The sequence below is a fragment of the Muntiacus reevesi genome, chromosome 4 (assembly GCF_963930625.1).
Source record: "Muntiacus reevesi chromosome 4, mMunRee1.1, whole genome shotgun sequence".
NCBI lineage: Eukaryota > Metazoa > Chordata > Mammalia > Artiodactyla > Cervidae > Muntiacus > Muntiacus reevesi.
In genome coordinates, this window is record NC_089252.1 from 112989199 (window position 1) to 113010449 (window position 21251).

The 21251-nt window shown below is 43.5% G+C and overlaps 1 pseudogene; it reads right to left on the reverse strand.

Moving 5' to 3' along the window:
* Positions 1 to 346: 346 nt before the first annotated feature.
* On the reverse strand, positions 347 to 21159 carry LOC136167493 (store-operated calcium entry-associated regulatory factor-like; annotated as a pseudogene).
* Positions 21160 to 21251: the final 92 nt, after the last annotated feature.

The window sequence follows — 21251 nt, forward strand, 5'->3', positions numbered from 1 at the left end:
AGCATTGCTTCTGCTTTATGTGTTGGTTATTTGGCCATGAATCATGTAGGACGTTAGTTCTCTGACCAGGGACTGAATCTGCGCTCTTGGCGTTAGAAGCACAGTCTTAACCACTGGACCGCCAGGGAAGTCCCTGCCGTCTCTTTTTAACAGGGCTCCGTGTTCAGTGCTTTGCTGTCATTAGTTCACTTAATCCTGGTGATGAGCTTGCAGTATAGGGGGACTTGTTTAATCCCGAATTACCATTAGAGCTATAAAAACTTGGCAAGCGGAAGACACTTGCCCAGGTCACGTGGCAAGCCGCATCTGTCTGCCTGTAAAGTCCCAGAAACGCATTCCCCGATTCTCATGGAGAATAGCCATGTCCCTCCACCACGGTGCAGGCTGGCTTGCTTGTCCTGGAGCTGGGCAGAGGGGAGCTGCGGGCAGACCTGTGCGAGCAGCCCGGTTTGCCTCGGATCTGGGATGGGGGCGTGGGAAGGCTTTCGTAACTTGGCAGGTCGGTTAGTCGGTGCGGCCTTGAGTCTTCTCCTCCGTCAGCTGTAGAAAGGGGAATGGAAATCAGCCTGACCCGTCTCCTCGCTCCCATTGTCTTCTCACTGGGTCCTTGAACTTTCCCAGTGGGAAGGACTCTCCCCAACTTGCAAAAGAAGAAGCAGGGGCTCGGAGTGGGGAGATGATTCATCTAAGGTCGCGTAGCTCGTTGAGCAGGGATCCCAACCCAGGGCGGTCCAGAAGTTGGGTCCCTCCCTCTGCTCCAGACACCCCAAATGTTGAGGTCCCATTCAGGAGGGTCTCCTAAGGCCCTGCGAAGATAAAGAAAGCATCAGTTACCTACGTGGGGCCTTTATCTTCCATTTTTCTCGCTGCTTGACCCTCACCAGGCTCGGTGCCACGCTGGGGCTCCACACCAAGGCCGTCTTTGCCCAATTCTGTGCCCTCCAGAAAGCATGAGCCTTGCCCTTTTCCTGGCTTCCCTTTATAGAGGGGTAGCTGGGAAGCGCAAGGCAGAGAGGAAAGGCCAGGTGCCAGGGGCTTGAAAGGCTTACAGCTCGTGCCAAGGAAAATGTTAGACTTCAGAGGGAGAAAGTTATCTTTCACACACTCCAGACCAATTCCCATTTTCTTGCCACTACATGCCTCAAAGATATCTCTCTGGAAAACAAAAGATTAACATTTTTGCATTTGTTTAAGAGAGACGGTGAGATATGGAGATGTGTATAAAAGAGTCTTGACTGGCCAGAGAAGCAGATGACAACTTGGTTTGGGTCTTAGTTGTGCCTTGACAAAGCTGTGTGACCTTGGGCTAGTCACCTTCCTTCTCTGAGCCTCTGTACAAAATAAGAAAGTTGAAATAGATGATCTCTAAGTTTCCCTCTGTTCATCCCTGACTTTCTGTTAATTGAAATTTAGCATCACCTATGTATGTCTTGCTCAGAGTAAGTTGTGTCTTGTCCGTCAACTGGAGTTAAGGTAAATGTGTTGAGGTCCAGTCATATAATGAACTACCATTCAGCTATAAAAAAGAATGGGTGCTGGTAAATGCAACATCATGGATGCGTCTCAGAAACATTCTATCAAGTCAAAGAAACCAGACACAAGGACCTGCAGGCTGTAAGAGTCCATCATAGGACATTAAAAACAGACAGAACTTAACTCTGGTGAGAAAAGTCAGAGAGTGGTTGCTTTATGTGTGTGGAGGGGTGGTGATTATTGACTGCAAAGGAGCATGGGGAACTTTTTGGGGAGTAGAGGTACTCCACACCTCAATCTGGGGGAGTTACAGCAGTATAAACAGGTGAAAATTCATCAAGCTGTGCCTCTCAGATATATGCGTTTTTCTGTACCTTAATAGCGCAGTAAAACTCTATTATAATATATAATTATATAAATCCTAATGCACAAATGTTATGTGCATGTATGTATACATTTATAATCATATATGTGTGTGTATTGCTCCTAGAACTGTTCACAATAAACACCACTAGATGTATCCAAATGGAAAGTTTTCACAAAGCAATTAACAAACTATATACCCCTGAGTGTGCTCATGCTCCAAGAGGAAGAAAAGGCATCTGATCGTTTTTGATAAGAGCTGTTTCTGGGTGTGACCACGCTTTGGAGCACACCACCGTGTCTAAGAGATGAGGAGGAGAAAGCTTCAAGTCTGCTCAAGGCTCAGGGGAGCCCACTGTGGCGGGAAGCGGGCAGGAGACTTCTTTTCCAGACGCGGCCAAGTCAGTACCAAGCGCCGCCTCTCTCTTCTCGGCACCACCTGAGCCTTTAGGGGAAAGCCGCGCGTCTGGTCCAGGCCCCGCCCCGCTGCAGGCACCCCGGGCTGAGCCCAGCCCTGGGTCACAGAGCCTGCCTTGGTGGCATCACCGTGTGAGTCAGCTCTGGCTGCCGTGACAAAGGGCCAGGCACCAGAGCGCTTAGTCGACAGAAACGTAAATGTTTCCTCAGTTCTGCCGTGATCTCGGACGTCCAAGGCCAAGGTGCTGGCAGGGTGGTTTCTTCCGAGGCCTCTCTCCTTCCTTGTACGTGACTGTCTCCTCCGCGTGTGTTTGTGTGTCCATCCGGGTTGCCTCTTCCTGTTAGGACACCTGAAGTATTAGATTAGGGCCCGTCTTATTTTCATCGAATCACCTCTTTTTATTTATCTTTGTGCTGAGTCTTCGTTGCTACGCAGGCTTCTTCTCTAGCGAGCAGGGGCTTCTCTTCCTTGCCGGGGCCCGGGCTTCTCACTGCAGCGGCTTCTCTTGCTGTGGAACGTGGGCTCTGGGACGTGTGGGCTCAGGAGTTGTGGAGCACAGGCCTAGCTGCTCCACGTGGCACGTGGGATCTTCTGGGACCAGGGATCGAACCTGGGTCTCCTGCATTGGCAGGTGAATTCTTTACCACAGAGTCACCAGGGAAGCCCTGAATTACCTCTTCAAAAGCCCTGTCTCCAAACGCAGTAACATTCTGAGTTACTGGGGTTAGAACTTCAGCATGTGGATTTGGGAGGTGGTTTATTTTTTTTTGGCTGCACTGTTTTAGTTGCTCGATGTGAGCCCTCTGTTGCGGTCTGCAGGATCTTTAGTGGTGGCGTGAAGCTCTTAGTTGCTGCACGTGGGAATGTGGGATCCAGTTCCCTGACCGGGGATTGAACCCAGGCCCCCTGCGTTGGGAGCGTGGAGCTTTAACCCCTGGACCGCCAGGGAAATCCCCAGCATATGGGTTTTGAGGGGACACTACTGAGCCCATAACACCCATCAGGGACACTTCCTGTCCTGTTGCAAAGGAGCTTTCTAAAGCACAAGGGCAATTGTGTGGCTCCCCACTCAGAAGTATCCCATGTACTCTCACCGCTGATCCTCAGGATACATCTCACATTTCTCACCCCAACTCAAGGCCCCACTGCAGTCTGGCCCTGCCTCCGGCCTCTCCTCAACTCTCGCCACTCCCCCTCGCTCTCTGCTCCCAACACTGCCTCCCTGCTGCTCTATTCCTGCCCCAGGGCCTTTGCACAAGTGGTCCCTTTGTCTGATGTGCCTGGGGAAAAGTTGCTTCTTGAGGAACTCGTCTCTGATTCTCACCCTTGCAGATGGCGCTAGTGGTAAAGAACCTGCCTGCCAATGCAGGGGATGTAAGAGATGCGGGTTCAGTCCCTGGGTCATGAAGATCCCCTGGAGGAGGACATGACAACTCACTCCAGTATTCTTGCCTGGAGAATCCCATGGACAGAGGAGCCTGGAGGGCTATAGTCCATGGGGCTGCAGGGAGTCAGATAAGACTCAGCACCCGTGCAGATGACTCAAAAAAAAAAAAAAAAAAAGAAGGTTTTATCTACTCCTCCTCTCTCCTATAGACCTTTTTATAATTCCTGCTGTTGATCTTGATACCTCCAGGAGCTTTTGTGTCTCAGATCCTCAAACTGAACTTTCCAGGCTTATGGAAGGACCTCACCTGTACAGGACTTCAAATAGAGAGGGAGTGGTCTGTAGAGGGAGACTGGGGCAGAGGCAGAGACTGCCTGGGGAGGAAGGGGCTGGAAGGGAAGGGGGTTTCTCAGGGCTGTTGATTTTGCAAAGCAGGAAGACAGGGAGTGTCTCTGGGGTTCCAGAGTGCCTGGGAAGGCTGGAGAAATAGCCCTGAGAACTTGAGGCAGGCAGGTTTCCACAAATGGTGGGGAGGGAAACTTTTGGAGTCAACAGGGGCTGGTCTTTGGAGCACAGAGAAGCAGGCCAAATGACTGCCACGGGGAGCAGAAGGATAAATGACCGCAGTAGCCTCTCAGCAGGCTGGGGGACAAGTCCCACCCCTGTTTTCCCATTGTCACAGAAAGCCCCCGTCGTTGATTCTTGTTTGAGCCCCTAACTGAGTAGCCCATAAAACCATGCCTGAGACGGACGTGCTTGCCACCCTGGTGAGTGGGGCTAGAGGGACAGCCTTACATGATTGAGGCAAGGAAGCTAATGTGACCTTGTGTGTGTCCGTATGGGACCTGGTCTCCAGAACAGGCTGACTTTAAACTGAGACTGTGTGCCATTTAACACGGGCCCCGAGTTAAATCCAACCTTCTCACTTCAGCCAGAATACATCAAAGTGACTCTTTCAGATCCAATAGCTTTTTTAGCCTGAGAAATGCCACTGAGATTCCAGCTCACAGCCTCTGGGCAGGTTCCAGAACTGGGTCCAGATGGGCCAGACCCTGCTCTCTTCCTGCATTTTTCTCCTTTGATTTCTGGTTGAGGATTGCACTTTTATCTCTCAGGGGTGGGACTGCTAGAGAGTATACAAGATGCTCAGTGAAATGTGAATTATAGGTAAACAAATAACTTGCACTAGAAGTTCTGTGCCCTGGAGAAGGAAGTGGAAACCACTGCAGTATTCTAGCCTGGGAAATCCCATGGATAGAGGAGCCTGGCAGGCTACAGTCTATGGGGTTGCAAGAGTCAGACCTGACCAAGCAACTGAGCATGATACAGTGCACATTATGGAGCAAATTGGTGCCTGTGATGGCCAGTTCTACGTGTCAGTTTGGCTGGACCACAGATACTTGGTTGAACATTATTCTTGATGCTTCTAAGAAGGTGTTTTTAGGGGGATAAGATCAACATTTAAATTGAATTTTGAGTAAAGCAGATTGCCCTCCATAATGGGGGTGGGCCTCATCCGATCAGTTGAAGGCCTTGCTAGAATAAAGACTGACTTCCACCAAGCAAGAAGGAATTCTGCTAGTAGATGGTCCTTGGACTCAAACTACGATTCCTCCCTGGGCCTCTAGCCTGCAGGCCTACATTGCAGATTTTGAAATTATCAAGCCTGCACAATTCTGTGGGCCAATTCCTTAAAATGAACCACTCTATATACATATGTGCACGTTCTGTTTGTTCTCTTTCTCTGGAGAACCCTAATAAACCACCATATACTTTTTAGCTTGTCCCAGGTCACGCTGCTCATACTCTGGTTAATTCTGCTCATCCTCTTAGGTGTCTGCTTAGATGGCATTTTCCATAGGAAGCCGTCCCTGGCCACCACCAGCCCCACTCCCAAGCTGTGTGAGGGGCTGCCTCTGTGTTCCCAAAAAACCTGTAGGCTCTCCCTTGTACTGCTCATCAAACTGAGTGTTAATTTTCCCATTACAGAGATTTGCAAACTGGGTATTAATGATTTGTGTCCCCCAGTAGATTATGAGCAAAAGCTGTGTTTTACTCACAGGGCCTGGTTCACAGTTGCTAAATGAAGAATGAATGAAAGAATGAATGACACGAGTATGTGTGAATGCTTATATGAGTTCCTGTTCCTGCTTAACAAGTGTTACAAAGCAAAAATCAACTGGGTAAAATTTAAAGATGTTACTTGCTTTATTTAACAGTATTCATAAATTGTGCAGAATCCCATGTAGCAACATGGGATTGCCAACATGAATTGAAAGCTTTCGAGAGAATACAGTACACCAGGGGAACTACTTTGATTACTATCAGCAGGATACTTCTCAGTGTCTGGAATGTGCTTCAAGAGCTGTGCTCCCAAGACCCAAACCAATCAGAATCTAACGAGCCAAAGAAAGCAGTCAATTTCTTAAGCCAACTGCCTAGTTCAGTGACCTTAGGTAGCTGAGTTTCAGTTTCTCCAGAAGTATTAATCCATTTGCAGCAAGTGGTGTTGGCCATTGCCCAAGCAGCTCCTCGCTCAGCCAGAAGATAATCAAGGGGATAGCCTGTGAGCAAGAAAAACTGTAGTCAGAGAATTTAAGAATTTTTGTAGGGCAGCAATCGCTTTAGCAGCAGATTCTACAAAATCTTCAAAAGTTAAGGAGAAGTTTCTGATCATAGTTTTGCATTTACTCTTAGCAAGGTGAGGAGTGATCTACCAAAGGGAGATAAATTTGAATCATGAATTGTTGCTATTCTTGTTCAGTCTTTAAGTCTTTGCAACCCCATGAACTGCAGCACGCCAAGCTTTCCTGTCCTACACCATCTCCCAGAGTTTGCTCAGACTCACATCCATTGAGTTGGTGATGCCGTCCAACCATCTCATCCTCTTTTCCCTCTTTTGTTGCCCTCTTCTCCTCCTGCCTTCAATCTTTCCCAGCATCAGGGTCTTTTCTAATGAGTCAGCTCTTTGCATCAGGTGGCCAAAGTATTAAAGCTTCAGATTCAGCATCAGCCCTTCCAGTGAATATCCGGGATTGATTTCCTTTAGGATTGAGCAGTTTGGTTTCCTTGCAGTCCAAGGGACTCTCAAGAGTCTTCTCCAGCACCACAGTGCAAAAGCTTCAATTCTTTGGTGCTCAGACTTCTTTATGGTCCAACTCACATCCACACATGACTATAGGGAAAACAGGCTTTGACTATATGGACCTTTTTCAGCAAAGTGATGTCTCTGCTTTTCCCATTTGAATCTGTGGTCAGGACTAGAAAGGTGACAGCCACAGAGGTCAGTAAAATTTAAGAGTTGGTAGAACACACAGGAGGTTTTCTTCTGCTTACCTTTGCCTTAGGTTCCTTTCTTTATAAACAGCCTGGATGCAAGGCTATCTGGGTTTGGAGTTGTCAATCAGAGGTAAGGAAATGGACTTGCAAGGTCAGAGAGAGGGGTATTGTATCTCTGACACAATAGAGAGGGGGCTGAGGAGTTTTTTTTGTTTGTTTGTTAGTTTGTTTATTTTAAATATTTATTTTTACTTATTTATTGTATTTGTCTGCACTGAGTCTTATCTGCAACACTTCAGATCTTTGATCTTCACTGTGGCATGTGGAAATTTTAGCTGCAGCATGTGGGATCTGCTTCCCTGATCAGGGATCGAACCCGAGATCCCTGTATTGGGAGAGGGGGCATCTTAGTCCCTAGACCATCAGGGAAGTCCCTGTTTATTTGATTGTTTTTTTTAGAAACCGAGGAATCCAAAATCAAGAAGAAGTTTATGAGACAAGCAGAAAGAACAACAGGATCACCAGCATCAAAGCAAATCCATAGTCTGTTTATTCTCCTTTGCAGTGGCCTGAGTTGTGTGAACAGTAACCGTTCCAGGCCAGAGCAGGGGAAAAATGGGCAACAGAATTATAAAGAGCTTCTTGGTGTAAGAATTAGGAAAAGAATGGTCAGAAAGGGAAGGAGGAATGGAAAGAAACATGCTTGATCCTCTTGATCTGATGCCTTGGGAGGAAGCAGTCTGCCTGCAAGTTGACCACTTCCAGGTCAATTTGATTGTGAAGTCTCTGGTATTTGCATATGACCTGATGTCAGATGGGGTCTTCTTCATTGTGAAATATGTCCCAAAGTTTCAACACCTTGTCATTTGGCCCTGGTGTCAGTGGTCAGGGATACTTGCTCTGGTCCTTCACGTGAATCTCACTTTCCCAACATCATCAGAGTAGAACAATAATAAGTGCATGTGAACAACAGAAGACCTTGTCATTGTTGTTCAGCTGCTAAGTCGTGTCTGACTCCGCCTTCTTTATGGTCCAGCTCTCACATCCATACGTGACTACTGGAAAAACCATAGCTTTGACTAGATAGGCCTTCCTCGGCAAAGTGATGTCTCTGCATTTTGATACACTGTATAGGTTTGTTACAGCTTTCCTTCCAAGGGCAAGCATCTTTTCATTTCATGGCTGCAATCACCACCCACAGTGCTTTTGGAGCCCAAGAAAATAAAATCTGTCACTATTTTCACTTTTTTCCTGTCTATTTGCTATGAAGTGATGGGACCGGATGCAATGATCTTCGTTTTTTGAATGTTGAGTTTTAAGCCAGCTTTTTCACTCTGCTCTTTTACCTTCATCAAGAGGCTCTTTAGTTCCTCCTTAGCTTTCTGCCTTTAAAATGGTTTCATATGCATATCTGAAGTTGTGGATATTTCTCCCAGCATTCTTGATTCCAGCTTGAAATTCATCCAGCCCAATATTCCCCATGATATACTCTGAATATAAGTTAAATAAGCAGGGTGACAATATACAGCCTTGACATACTCCTTTCCCAATTTTGAACCAATCCATTGTTCCACATCTGGCTCTAACTGTTGCTTCTTGACTTGCATACAGGCTTCTCAGGAGGTAAGGTGGTCTGCTATTCCCATCTCTTTAAGAATTTTCCACAGTTTGTTGTGATCTACACAAAGCTTTAGCATAGTCAATGAAGCAGAAGTAGATTTTTTTTGGAAGTCCTTGCTTGGCCATAGTTACAGATCTGATTAGGGTTCATTATAATGCAAATGACAAAGAAATTGGTTTAAGATACTAGATAGAATTATGGCTGATAACAATATACCCAAGACACATCAGAATTTTAGGAATTCTGTATAATTTCTGAAATACTTATAACTTGTACCTTTATGTTGTTATTGTTTAATCGCCAAGTCATGTCCAACTCTTTTGTGACCCCGTAGACAGTAGCCTTCCAGATTCCTCTGTCCGTGGATTTCCCAGGCAAGAATGCTGGAATGAGTAGCCATTCCCTTCTCCAGGGCATCTTCCTGACCCAGGAATTGAACTCATGTCTCCTGCATTGGCAGGCAGATTCTTTACCACTGAGTCACCTGGGAAGCCCTATATCTTTGTGAGTACAACATAAAGAAGGCTTGATATTAGTTTGTTGTTTTTTTAATATTCTTATGTGACAATTCTTCCCCTGTAATTTAATATGTCAAATAAGCCTGATTAGCTTGTTGTTTTTGTTGTTGTTCAGTCACTCAGTTGTGTCCGCTCTTTGCAACCCCATGGACTGCAGCACGCCAGGCTTCCCTGTCCATCACCAACTCCCAGAGCTTACTCAAACTCACGTCCATTGAGTCTGATGCCATCCAACCATCTCATCCTCTGTCGTCCTCTTCTCCTTCTGCCTTCAATCTTTCCCAGCATCAGGGTATTTTCCAATGAGTCAGTTCTTTGCATCAGGTGGCCAAAGTATTGGAGCTTCAGCTCAGTCCTTCCAATGAATATTCAGGGTTGATTTCCTTTAGAATGGACTGGTTTGATCTCCTTGCAGTCTAAGGGACTCTCAAGAGTTCTTCTCCAACACCGCAGTTCAAAAACATCAGTTCTTCAGTGCTCAACCTTCTTTATGGTCCAGCTGTCATATCCACACATGACGACTGGAAAAACAACAGCTTTGACTATATGCACATTTGTTGGCAAAGTAATGTCTCTGCTCTTTAATATACTGTCTAGCTTTATCATGGCTTTTCTTCCAAGAAGCAAGCATCTTTTAATTTCATGGCTGCAGCCACCATCTGCAGTGATTTTGGAGCCCAAGAAAATAATTCGTTTAACATCCTCCTTTTTCTAAGGAGAGAGAAAATGTCTTCTGAAATGCTCCAGGGAGCCTTTCAAAAAGTCCCAAAGTTAAAAAAAAAAAAAAAAAAAAAAAGTCCCAAAGTTACTTCTAAGTCAAGAAGACTTCATTTAGAATTTGATTTGGTGGAGTTTGTTTAAAAAAAAAAAAGAGAAGTCTTCAATACTTGACTAAATAAAGACCACAGGTTATATAATGAAGCAACACTTAGATATCTGTTTAACCAAAGTGACAATAAAAGATTTCAAAGGCAAAAAAGAAGATTACACAGTCCTAAGCAAAACTTAGCTCTTTTATTATTGAGAAAACTCAGTTTTCTTAAATACTCAAAGACCTTTTTAAGACAACACAAAGAATAGGAAACTGTTTTGTAAGACATAAAATCTTTGCATTCTAGGCAGATTACTCAAAAGGTGAAGAAAAACCTTTCACAATATCTTTCTTATCAAGAGCAGACCAATAGTCTAAAAAAAAAAACAACTTTGAGAAAGCTGAATTCTGATTTTGTACCAGTACACTTTTGATATAAAAAACTCCCTTTTTAACTTTAATTCATTCTAGTCTGAGCTTGACCATGCATAAAATTCCTTTCCTAAGAATCCTTTTGCACAAAACTCTCTCAAGTTATTTTTTCATATCCTTTCAGATTTTGTCCTATGTATTTTTTCTGTTTCTCACCCTGGATCAATCATTTTGCTTTTTTATCTAATTTTCGTAAACATTTGTTTTCTTTTGCCCTTATTATTTCTAAGTAGTTTTAGTTACATGTATTGATCAGAATTTTTAGCTCTTAGAACCTTCAATTTCTAGTGAAGACTAAGAAATAAGCAAGTATAGACTGTCTCTTTCACTAGTGTCTTTAAATTGGCAAATTTATGAATAATGCATGAATAAACTCTAGAAGCATATGCTTCCTCACAGTACAGTTTTTTAAATGAGGAAGAAGACATGTTTACTGGTAGACTCAAATAGCTTTAGTTTCTCTGAGAAGATGATAAAAGTGGGTGAAACTGTATTCAGTAATTAAGTGTTTGGAGATGATCTAGATATTCAATGAGTTTCCATCATCTAAATCATCAAAACCTAAAAGTTTCAAATTACAAAAAATATTTGGCAAACTACTAGATATGCTTTTACACATAGTTATTTCTATATAAGTACCACGCGCTAACCGATTGCGCCACTGGAGCTTCACACATAGTTATTTCTGAAAGTTCACCGACAAACTCTTATTTCATTTACATCTGTCTACATCTCTTGTTCTTAATAATTATATTTTGACTATCTGTGAAAGCTTCTTAAGATATTGAACAAAGTCAGCCATCATCCCAAGCTATTTTTCTTGCCAACAGATTCTTTAATAGAGATAACATGAGCTTATTTGACTTTAGTAAGCCTGAGTAAAAGTTTTACATTTAATACTGATAATTCTAAAGGCAGACCTGTTTTAATCAAATAAAAAAATTTAAACTAGTTTTTATTTACTAAATATTTAGCCTAAATATTTTATTTACTAAATATTTCAATGGTAAGTTGGAAAACATTTGGATTAATTTCTATACTTTTGAGAGTCTAGAAGCATTTATTTTCCTTCAAGTCAATCAAATAAAACTCTTTTAAGAGTTAATCTTAGCAATACCACTCAAAGGTAGAAAAATATCACACATCTACAACATATATTCATAGATGTAAATCAACATTTAAATAAATGCAAACAGAGATCTTCTAGCTTTGACATTTTTAGCCATGAAATGGACATGATAGTGTAAAACCCATTAGCTTATAAAAGAATAGTTGAATTCAAACTTTTTTTTTTGGCAGTTGAAATAAGTGTACCTGCTGGGATGGTTAAAGTTTTTCCTATTAATATTTTTGAAGAAGACACAATATTTGTATTCATCCTTGGCAAGTAATCTTTATGAAAGTTGTGGGCTAGATTTTTAGCGAAGGATCTTCTATGGCAGTCTGTATTTTTAAAAAGCTTCCTGCTCCCTTGTTTTCAGTCTTAGGAATCGGAGATGGTAAAGATAAGTGGACTTTGAATTGTTTCTAGAGCAGCACTTCAAATTTTGCAGAAATTTGAAAGCCAAGGACAATTGTTTTTAATTCCTCAAAGAATGAGTTGTAGCCTAAATGATATCTAGGGGCTGATCTGCCCTTCCAGATACTTAATATATTATCTTCAATTTGCTTCTTTATATGAGGGAGATGATTTCCAACTAAGATGGAAATTGAATGAGTTCTGTGGTCTGGATGTAGGACTGTTTGTCTTTAGAATGTTTTAGTAAATCTTTCCTCAAGAGTTTCAGAAGATTTTACTTTTCCTCTAGATACACTTAGCTTAAGGGGAAAGGCTTTTAAAAATATTCCTATCAGGCTCTGAATACTAACTTCCAATTTGGCCAACATTTGACAACTAAGCCACATTAAAAATCCTTTCAAAAAGAAATCCTTTCAAATATCTTGCTAGGTTTCAGCTGAGACAAGCAAGAAGTATTTCTGATGGTACTGAACCAGCCCCTGGACACAGGAGCCATCCCCAAAGAAAGGAGCAAAAGATAGCATCCTTCCATGATCTAGGGCTACTCCCGAAGAGAGCCAAAGGAAAGAAGGACTTAGACTGTTCCCGTGAGAGCTGGCTGTGGACCCTAGCCACAAATGGAGTTCAACCCCCATTTCTTTCCGGCCATATTTTGAGGCCCCCTCCCAGCCTGGCAGTTACCAAGTCAAGCTGTCAGGACACTGACAGAAGGAAGGTGACAGCTGTCCCTGGGAGGGAAAGGGTAATAACCATTGGGTCTAAACTTGGAAAGGGACGATATGAAATGATATTTTCTTCTCTCCGCCAAGCACTAGAGGCAGAGATTCAGGGAAGCTGATGTTGGTAAGAATTCTCACGCTTCGCTGGCTTCTCCCAGTTCTCCCTGGATTGCGTTAGCAGGCTCCAGTATCTACCAGAATTTAGCATAGCCTTCCATTAATTTTAATGTTGGTTTCCCTTGGCTGTTTAAGGGACTAGCAGAGCAGTTTACCAGAAGATTCTTTAGAGATCCATTAACCCTCGGAGGGGCCCGTTTGGGAGTTCTTCAATGGGCTTCCCTGGTGGCTCAGTTGCTAAAGAATCCGCCTGCAACGCAGAAGATGTGAGTTCAGTCTGCGGGTCAGGAAGATCCCCTGGAGAAGGAAGTGACAACCCACTCCAATATTCTTGCCTGGGAAATCTCATGGACAGAGTCGCCTGGTGGGCGTTGCGATGAGTTGGACATGACTTAGTGACTAAACCACAACCACCACCTTCAAGGGTAGATATGAAGACATTCAAGTTGATGTGGAAGGATTTGCATAAAACCTTTGAGGAAGAGTTTTTCTTCCCAGTGTCCCAGCTGGTTACCAATGAGATGCTGTCCCACTGGGGACAGTATTCTCATGATGGAGCCCTAGCACACAGGATGCAGCAGATGAGGCCCAGGTGTTATTTTAGGTTTCTGGCCTTGGAGCAATTGCAGCTTGATGGACCTTTGTTTACAATCCTTTCAGAGTGCTCAGTTATAGTCATAAGTCCAGTCAGGTCAGTGGCCTCCCATTCTATTTTCTGCTTTTTATCTAACCGCTAATCTCAAGAGATAATCCATTTACAAACAGGGCAGGCAGAGCAGGCTGGGTGGCATCGTTTATTGTGTGGAACCCGAACACCGAAGGAAGAGAGGTTCCAAATGGGCTTTAAAGGCTGGTACAGATTCATCTCTGTTTTGTTTGCGTGTTTGAATAACAGACCCATCAGTGCAGGCACAAAGACTAGAAAGAGCTTCTAAAAGATCAGTTTCTATTTTGCAAGCTTTTCCTGGTCCATAAGGAGACCATGTTGAAAACTGAGGATCTCAGATATCATCCTTGGGGTTCTGACCTTCTGCTTCCTGCATCCATTTTTGAGCTTCCCAGGTGGTGCTAGTGGTAAAGATCTCACCTGCCAATCCAGGAGATATAAGAGACGTGGGTTCAATCCCTGGGTCAGGAAGATCCCCTGGAGGAGGTCATGGCAATCCACTCCAGTATTCTTGCCTGGAGAATCCCATGGACAGAGGAGCCTGGTGGGCTGCAGTCCATGGGGTTGCACAGAGTCAGACACAACTGAAGCGACTTAGCAGCAGCAGCAACAGGTCTTTACCAGCATGTGCACAAGATGCTAAAGACCTGGCAGCCTGGGGCCACGGGCCTCATTAAGGACTCTAAATTTTTCAGAAAACATTTGGGGATCTTCCCTGGGTTTAGAAAATTCTTTACTCCTTCGTTTGGTCCTTGACCAAGGGGTGAAAGTTCCCTGGAAAGGATCACCTGCAGCCTCAGGGGTTCTTATTTTATTTTTCTATCATTTTAATATAAGACTGAAATAGACTGCTACAGCAACACTGCAGTTTACACAGAGAATTGCATGATTTTGCTGTTAGAAGACATTTGTTGAAGCATTTGAACTTTACCTCTTTAAAAAAATGCATGTGGTCCATCAACAACAGATGAATGTGTGTCTATATTCAGTTCAGTCCCTAAGTTGTGTCCAACTCTTTGTGATCCCACCGACTGCAGCACGCCAGGCTTCCCTGTCCATCACCAACTCCTGGAGCCTGCTCAAACTCATGTCCATGGAGTTGGTGATGCCATCCAACCTTCTCATCCTCTGTCGGCCCCTTCTCCTCCTGCCTTCAATCTTTCCCAGCATCAGGGTCTGTATACATACATATTAATATATATATGTGTCTGTGCTCAGTCACATCCGACTCTTTTCGAACTCACGGACTGTAGCCCCCCAGGCTTCTCTGTCCATGAAATTGTCCAGGCAAGAATACTGGAGTGGGTTGCCATTTCCTACTCCAGAGGATCTTTCCAGCCTGGGATCGAACCCGTGTCTCTTCTGTCTTCTGCATAGGCAGGTGGATTCTTTACTACTGCACCACCTGGAAAATATGTGTATATATACACATACACACACATATACATATAGTAATAGACTTCTACTCAGCCATTAAAATCAATGAAATTCTGCCGTTTGAAACAACATGGATAGACCTAGACAGTATTATGCTTAATGAAATAAGTCAGACAGAGAAAGACAAATATTGTCTGCTACCACATTTATGTGGAATCTAAAAGATAAAATGAATGAATATAATAAAACAAATTCACAGACATAGAGAATAAGCTAGTGGCTACCAGTGGGGAGCAGGTGGTGGGGAAGGAGAAAATAGGGGTAGGAGATTAAGAGGCATAAAATCCTATGTATTAAATAAATAAAGCTAGAGAATTCCCTAGTGGTCCAGTGGCTAGGACTCTGCACCCTCACTGCCCAGGGCCTGGGTTCAGTCCTTGGTTGGGGAATTAAGATCCCACAAACCAAGCAGAACAGCCAAAAGTAAATAAATATAATTAAATAAGCTCAAAGGATATATTGTACAGCACAGGGAATATAGCCAATAATTATAATAACTTGAAATATAGTAGAATATATAAAAATATGGAATCGTTATGTTATATGCCTGAAATGAACACCATATTTAAATCAGTTATATTTCCATTCTTAAAACGAAATGGAGGTTTCAAGGTTTTTATCCAGCACACAATCTTTGACAACAACCTTCTAGATACTTATTTTCTACCTTTTCTGAAAAAAGATAATTCTCATTTACTAGAACCCCAGACACCACTGAAGAATTCAAAGCTCCTAAGCTCAGAAGTGATCAAAACACACAGATAAGTATAATTAGTAGTCAAAGGCTTGGTTTAAATGTTTGAAGAACAGTAAACACCCACTGGGAGGAGGGCATGGCAACCCACTCCAGTGTTCTTGCCTGGAGAATCCCCGTGGACAGAGAAGTCTGGTGGGCTACATACAGTCCACGGGGTCGCAAAGAGTCGGACCCGACGGAATGAGTAAGCACAGCACAAACACCCACTAAAAAATACCAGCTAGATTATCATTGCTTTTACGAGGCAATGACTCATCAACTAAAACCACCTAAGTCTGAAATTTCCTGTATTTATTGTCTATTGGTATAAAGCCTTCATTCTTAACTCTTCTTATGCCATCCCATTCTCAACTCTTTTATAAATTAAACAATACACTTTTAGCATCCCACAGTAATCATCACTTTCAAAAGTTATAACATACATCTACATGCTACACAAACATACATTTCTCTAGATAAGCATTTTGTCACATATCACCATCCTCAAATAGTACAAAATCTTAAAAACGAAACATCACAAAACAGTTGCATATTCCTTTTCCCCACTCGTTAGCAGGTAGCACTTTTTAAAAAAGAGAAAGCGATGAAAACCCAGAAATTTTGCAACCAGTGTTTGACTTCAACTCTACTTTCTTATCATCTTCTAGTACCACCCTGTCCTGGTACTGGGTGTTCTGGATCTTGTCTCTGAGCTTGAATATGCTGAGGAACAACCCGTTCCCCTGAGAAGTGGTGAGCAGGGCTCTTGCACAGGACCAGAGAGGGTGAGGTAGGTGGTTCCATGCGTCTGAGAATGGGTGTTGCTGCTCTGTGGCTGCCAAATATTCCAATATTCCTCCAGTTCCCAAGCCAGTGCGGAACCTTGGTCCTAAATGCTCATTTCCCTGCTGTCCTGCTCAAGCGCTGCCAAAGCCCGAGGTTGCACCATGTGGACCCGTAAACTCAGACTTCACGCTTTGGGGACGTGGTCCCTCTGAGTTGGTGAACCTCTAATAACGATGGGAATATGGAGGATACTTAGGATGTGGAGGAGGAGAATCTTGATGGTCACTAAGGAACAATTTGTAAACTGCACAGGCAAGAGCAGGTAGCTTCCAGGATAACAATCACCTCATTGATGCCACAGGAATCTGGATGGTACAACTCATAATAATCAGAGAAAGAATTAAAGCTGTGATTTCCCCCAGGCTCTCTCACCTTCTTGCGGCCAAGTTCCATGTAATCTAAGTTATACCCCAAGATACAGGAAACTCTTAGTTCCTCTTGGGAACAGGCTTCAGAGGATTCATAGTTTTTCCAGCTCGGCGTAGTTTTTTCCAATTTGCACTCGATGTCTGAACTGGTCTTACATTCCCCTGTGCACTGTAACCAACCCACCCTCCGTTCTGACACTGTATGAATATGGGGGCATAAGCATCACGTCCAGCTATGCCTCCAACATGTCTCCCTGTGGGGCTGGAGCCAACCCACAGGAAGTGGTAGAACTATCCTAGTGGGCGGTAAGAGCTTTTACATCCCACAGTGGTATTCTGTCCAGGTTGTTCCAGCCCCAGGCAAGGTCGCAATCAGCAAGCAGGACAGGAGGTTGAGGAGAGGGCAGGGTCTGATCACTTCTGGCCCGCCGGCCCTGGTGGCTCAGTGACAGTGGCAAATAAAGGCAGTGGAGGAGGCTGGTATGAGTTACGTCACTCTCATGGTCTTTTATTTTATGTGCATCTTCTACCTTTTAATTTTTCATTAGCCTTTGTCAGTGACTCTTAATGAAGCTATTTTGGAGTTTTGAAGCCCTTTGGAGGGTTCTGCATGACAACTAAATCAGGAAACCTATTGTTTGTTTGATTGGAGAGCCCTTGCTTTCAAGTGCATTTCTTAAGTGACCTTGTCTTAAACCATTCCTCTTAATAGCCATTATACTTCTAGGTCATCTTAGCCTGGGACCACAGCTCTTAGACATAAACAAAAACAAGCAAGTATGCTGAAAGTGTGCTCAGTTTGTGGGGACCTCAGGACCCCATTTCTTCAGCAGAGCCTTGGGTCTCTTGGAGCCAAGTTAATATTATACTTAAGAGGCATGTGCCACTGGGTTGAGAATTTGTGTGGTTTTACAGTGTACCTCATTACACAGAAATTTTCTTTAGGCTGATGCGTGAGCTAGTGTCAATCTAACCCATTCTGTGATCAGCGTGTTCCAACACAAGAGTCTTGGAGCTAGGTGGTGAGTGCCCTAACAGCTTTGAAGTGCTCGGTCTATGCACACCAGTGTTGCAGCTTTTTGGCTTCTGCAATTCCCACCAGAAATAGCCTTTCCTTCCTGTTAACACCCCAGCAACAACCAAAGAATTGTTACTGCAGACTGGCCCAGAGGAGGCCTTGCGTGCACCACTAGCCATTCCGGTATGGACCTGGGGACTGGCGAAAAGACTGAACCAGCACGTCCCCAAAGAATGCGGACTGTGGACTGGGATCCCAGTCAAATGGGCCATGTGGGCTGAGCTACCAACCCAACATGGAACCCAGGGACTGAGCCAAGAGCTCAGAATCGGGACTGTCTGCTGACTCAAGCTGGCCTGCCCTGGGCTGGAAAGTCAGGTACATCAGGGACTCCGTGCAAAGCGAACAGAGCTCTGAACTGAGGAGAACTTACCCCCAGCCCTCGGAAATGGCAAGAAAGGCAGAGAACTAAAGAGATTTGTGCCTACCAACTCCTGTGTTTCTTGTTGTCCCCAAAGTTGCCAGAGGTTTCCTCCAGATCCCATTGCTGCCACAAAATCTGTTAAAAAATGAAATTTGCCTGAGTAAGGTTTAAAGATCTTATAAGTTTATTCAGTGATTCATGAATCAAACAGCATCCTACCCAGCAGATGGAAAGGGGCTCTGAGATGCTATGCAAACTGAAAGGTTTTTATAGGAGGTAGGAGGCAGAAAAAGGAAGTTATACCCGCGTGGAACAGCTGTGTATGCAAGGTCACCTTCCTTCGGGGGGAAGTAGGCATCTTTTATTTTTAAATTTTTTAAAATTTCTTTGGACTTGTGTGTTTCTAGTTTGTTCCTTCATTTGTACAGTATTTCTCTACCTTTTCTTTTTTTTTTTTAACTTGTTGTGTTTGAGGTCTCCGTTACCCAGGCTTCAGGGTTGAATTCTTTCTTCCTTTTGGCTTCTGCCCTCCTAAGGTTGGTCCCGCGGTTTGTGTAAGCTTTGTGTAGGGTGAGATTTGTGTTGAGTTTTCTTTTGTGTTTTTCCTCTGATGAGCAGGCTGAGTGAGGTGGTCATCTTGTCTGCTGATGATTGGGTTTGTACTTTTTCTTGTTTTTTATTTGGATGAGGCGTCCTGCACAGGACGCTGCTGGTAGTCAGGTGATGCTGGGTCTTGTATAGAAGTGGTTGCCTGTGTGAGTGTCTCTCTGTCTGATACCCCCTAGGGTCAGGAGTTCTTTGGTCTAGAGTCTTGGAGTCAGCGCTCCCAATCCGAAGGCTCAGGGCTTGATCTTGGGCCAGTAACAGAGATTTCACAGATGGCTTATTATGACATTAAATGTTATTAATACAAATACCCAGAAACGAGAAACCAAAGGTGAACGCCAGACAAATGGCAGTGACAAAATTAGGCAAACAATAATTAAAATAATGGAATATACACATATGCATATGCAGTCATAAGCAAATCAAAACAATCCAACAAAAATAAAGTACAGTAGATTGACCCAGTGGACAAAGGAAACCAAAAATAATATATACCAGTTAAGAACAAAACTGAAGCACAAACTAGAAAACAAAACTAAAGTAAGGTGCCAACTGGGGAATAAAGCAATGAAACAAAGCTAACAAATATGGTGAGAAAAAGAAAGGAAAGGAAGAAAAGAAATGCAAAGTTAAATAGAGGCAAATAAAGAAGACATACATGTTAAAGATTAACTGCAAGGGAAAAAGAACAGTAGGAAGAGCAAGCAAAGAAATAAATGTAGAAAAATAATAATAGATTTTAAAAATTTAAATTAAAAAAAGAGAAAAAGTAGGGGGGAAAAAAAGGAAAATTCCACAGAATTGCAAAAGGCCAACGTAGAGGCAGAGATTTATAATAGCAATAAAAAGTGCGATTGAAAACAAAACTCAAAAGCTTAATTAGAGTTCATAGTGCTAATAAAGTCAACAAAAGTGTGATAACACATCGTGGAAAATACAGAACACAGTTACACAGTTTCATGTGGTTCCACTATATGTTGTAAATATTTTTATGATATTTATTTATTTGGCTGCATCAGGACTATTAGTTCTTTATTACTAGTTGTCTCTAGTTGTGTGTGGTCACAGTAGTTGTGTGTGGTCTCAGTAGTAGTGATGTGTCGTCTCAGTAGTTGTGATGTGTGGTCTCAGTAATAGTGATGTGTGGTCTCAGTAGTTGTGATGTGTGGTCTCAGTAGTTGGAGTGTGTGGGATCAGTAATTACGGTGGTACATGGGCTTCGTTGCTCCACAGCATGCGGGATCTTAGTTCCCTGACCGGGGATGGAACCTGAGTCCCTTGCATTGCAAGGCAGATTCTTAACCACTGGACCACCAGGAAAGTCTCTCCGATTGTTTTTTAAGGAGATTGAATAAGATTTCCAGTTGGAGTTTCATTACCAAACTCTCAAAAAATAACAGAATGAACAGAAAAGTAGAAGAGTATAGTAGACTTGGGAAGCACTATGAACCAATTCAACAAAATTAAGATCTATACAATTTTCACACAACAGCAGGATACAAATTCTATTTCATTGATTTCCAATATAAATCCACAATGAAAAGAGAACAGACCCTGTATGATTTCTGTATCTTTAGACTGGGAGCTGTTTGCACCTTGTTTTATGTCCCAGTGTCTCAGGCTTCCCTGGCGGCTCAGCTGGCAAAGAATCCACCTACAATGCAGGAGACCTGGGTTGGATCCCTGGGTTGGGAAGATCCCCTGGAGAAGGGAAAGGCTACCCACTCCAGCATTCTGGCCTGCAGAATTCCGTGGACTGTATAGGCCATGGGGTCACAGAGAGTCAGACACGACTGAGCGACTTTCACTTCACTTATGCCCCAGTCTCTCCTGGTTTATAGTCCATGGGAACTAGTGAAAGTGTGAAAGTGTTAGACTCTATGACCCCATGGACTGTAGCCTGCTAGGATCCTCTGACCATAGAATTCTCCAGGTAAGAATATTGGAGTGGGCAGCCATCCCCTTTTCCAAGGAATCTTCCCAACCCAGGGATCGAACCTGAATCTCCTGCATCACAGGCAGACTCTTTGCCTTCTGAGCCCCCTGGGGGGTAGAGAAGGCTTCTGTCAAGCAGGTTCGCCAGTGCTAACTAGATCATTCCTGACTGGGTTAAGATTCTATTCCTGGATGTGACCGATACTGTAATTGTTATATATTAAGTCTCAGTTTGGTGACATGGAGTGTCATATAAGTGACTCCACTTGGGTCTTGTTGTCTCTTTTATAAACACAAATTATCTTAAACTCAGTGGCTAAAATCAATACCAGTTGATTATCTGACTGTTCTGGAGGTTAGGATTCCGATGCCAGTCTCCCTGGACTGATACTGATGTGTTGGCAGAGCTGCACTTCTTCTCGGATGATACAGGGGAATTCATCCCCTTACCTTCCCCACATTCATCTCCTTACCTTTCCCCATTCCCCTCTCTAGAGGCTCCCCACGTGCCTCCTTCCTGGAGGAAGAAGGCCTTCTTCCTTCATCCTCAAGGTCAG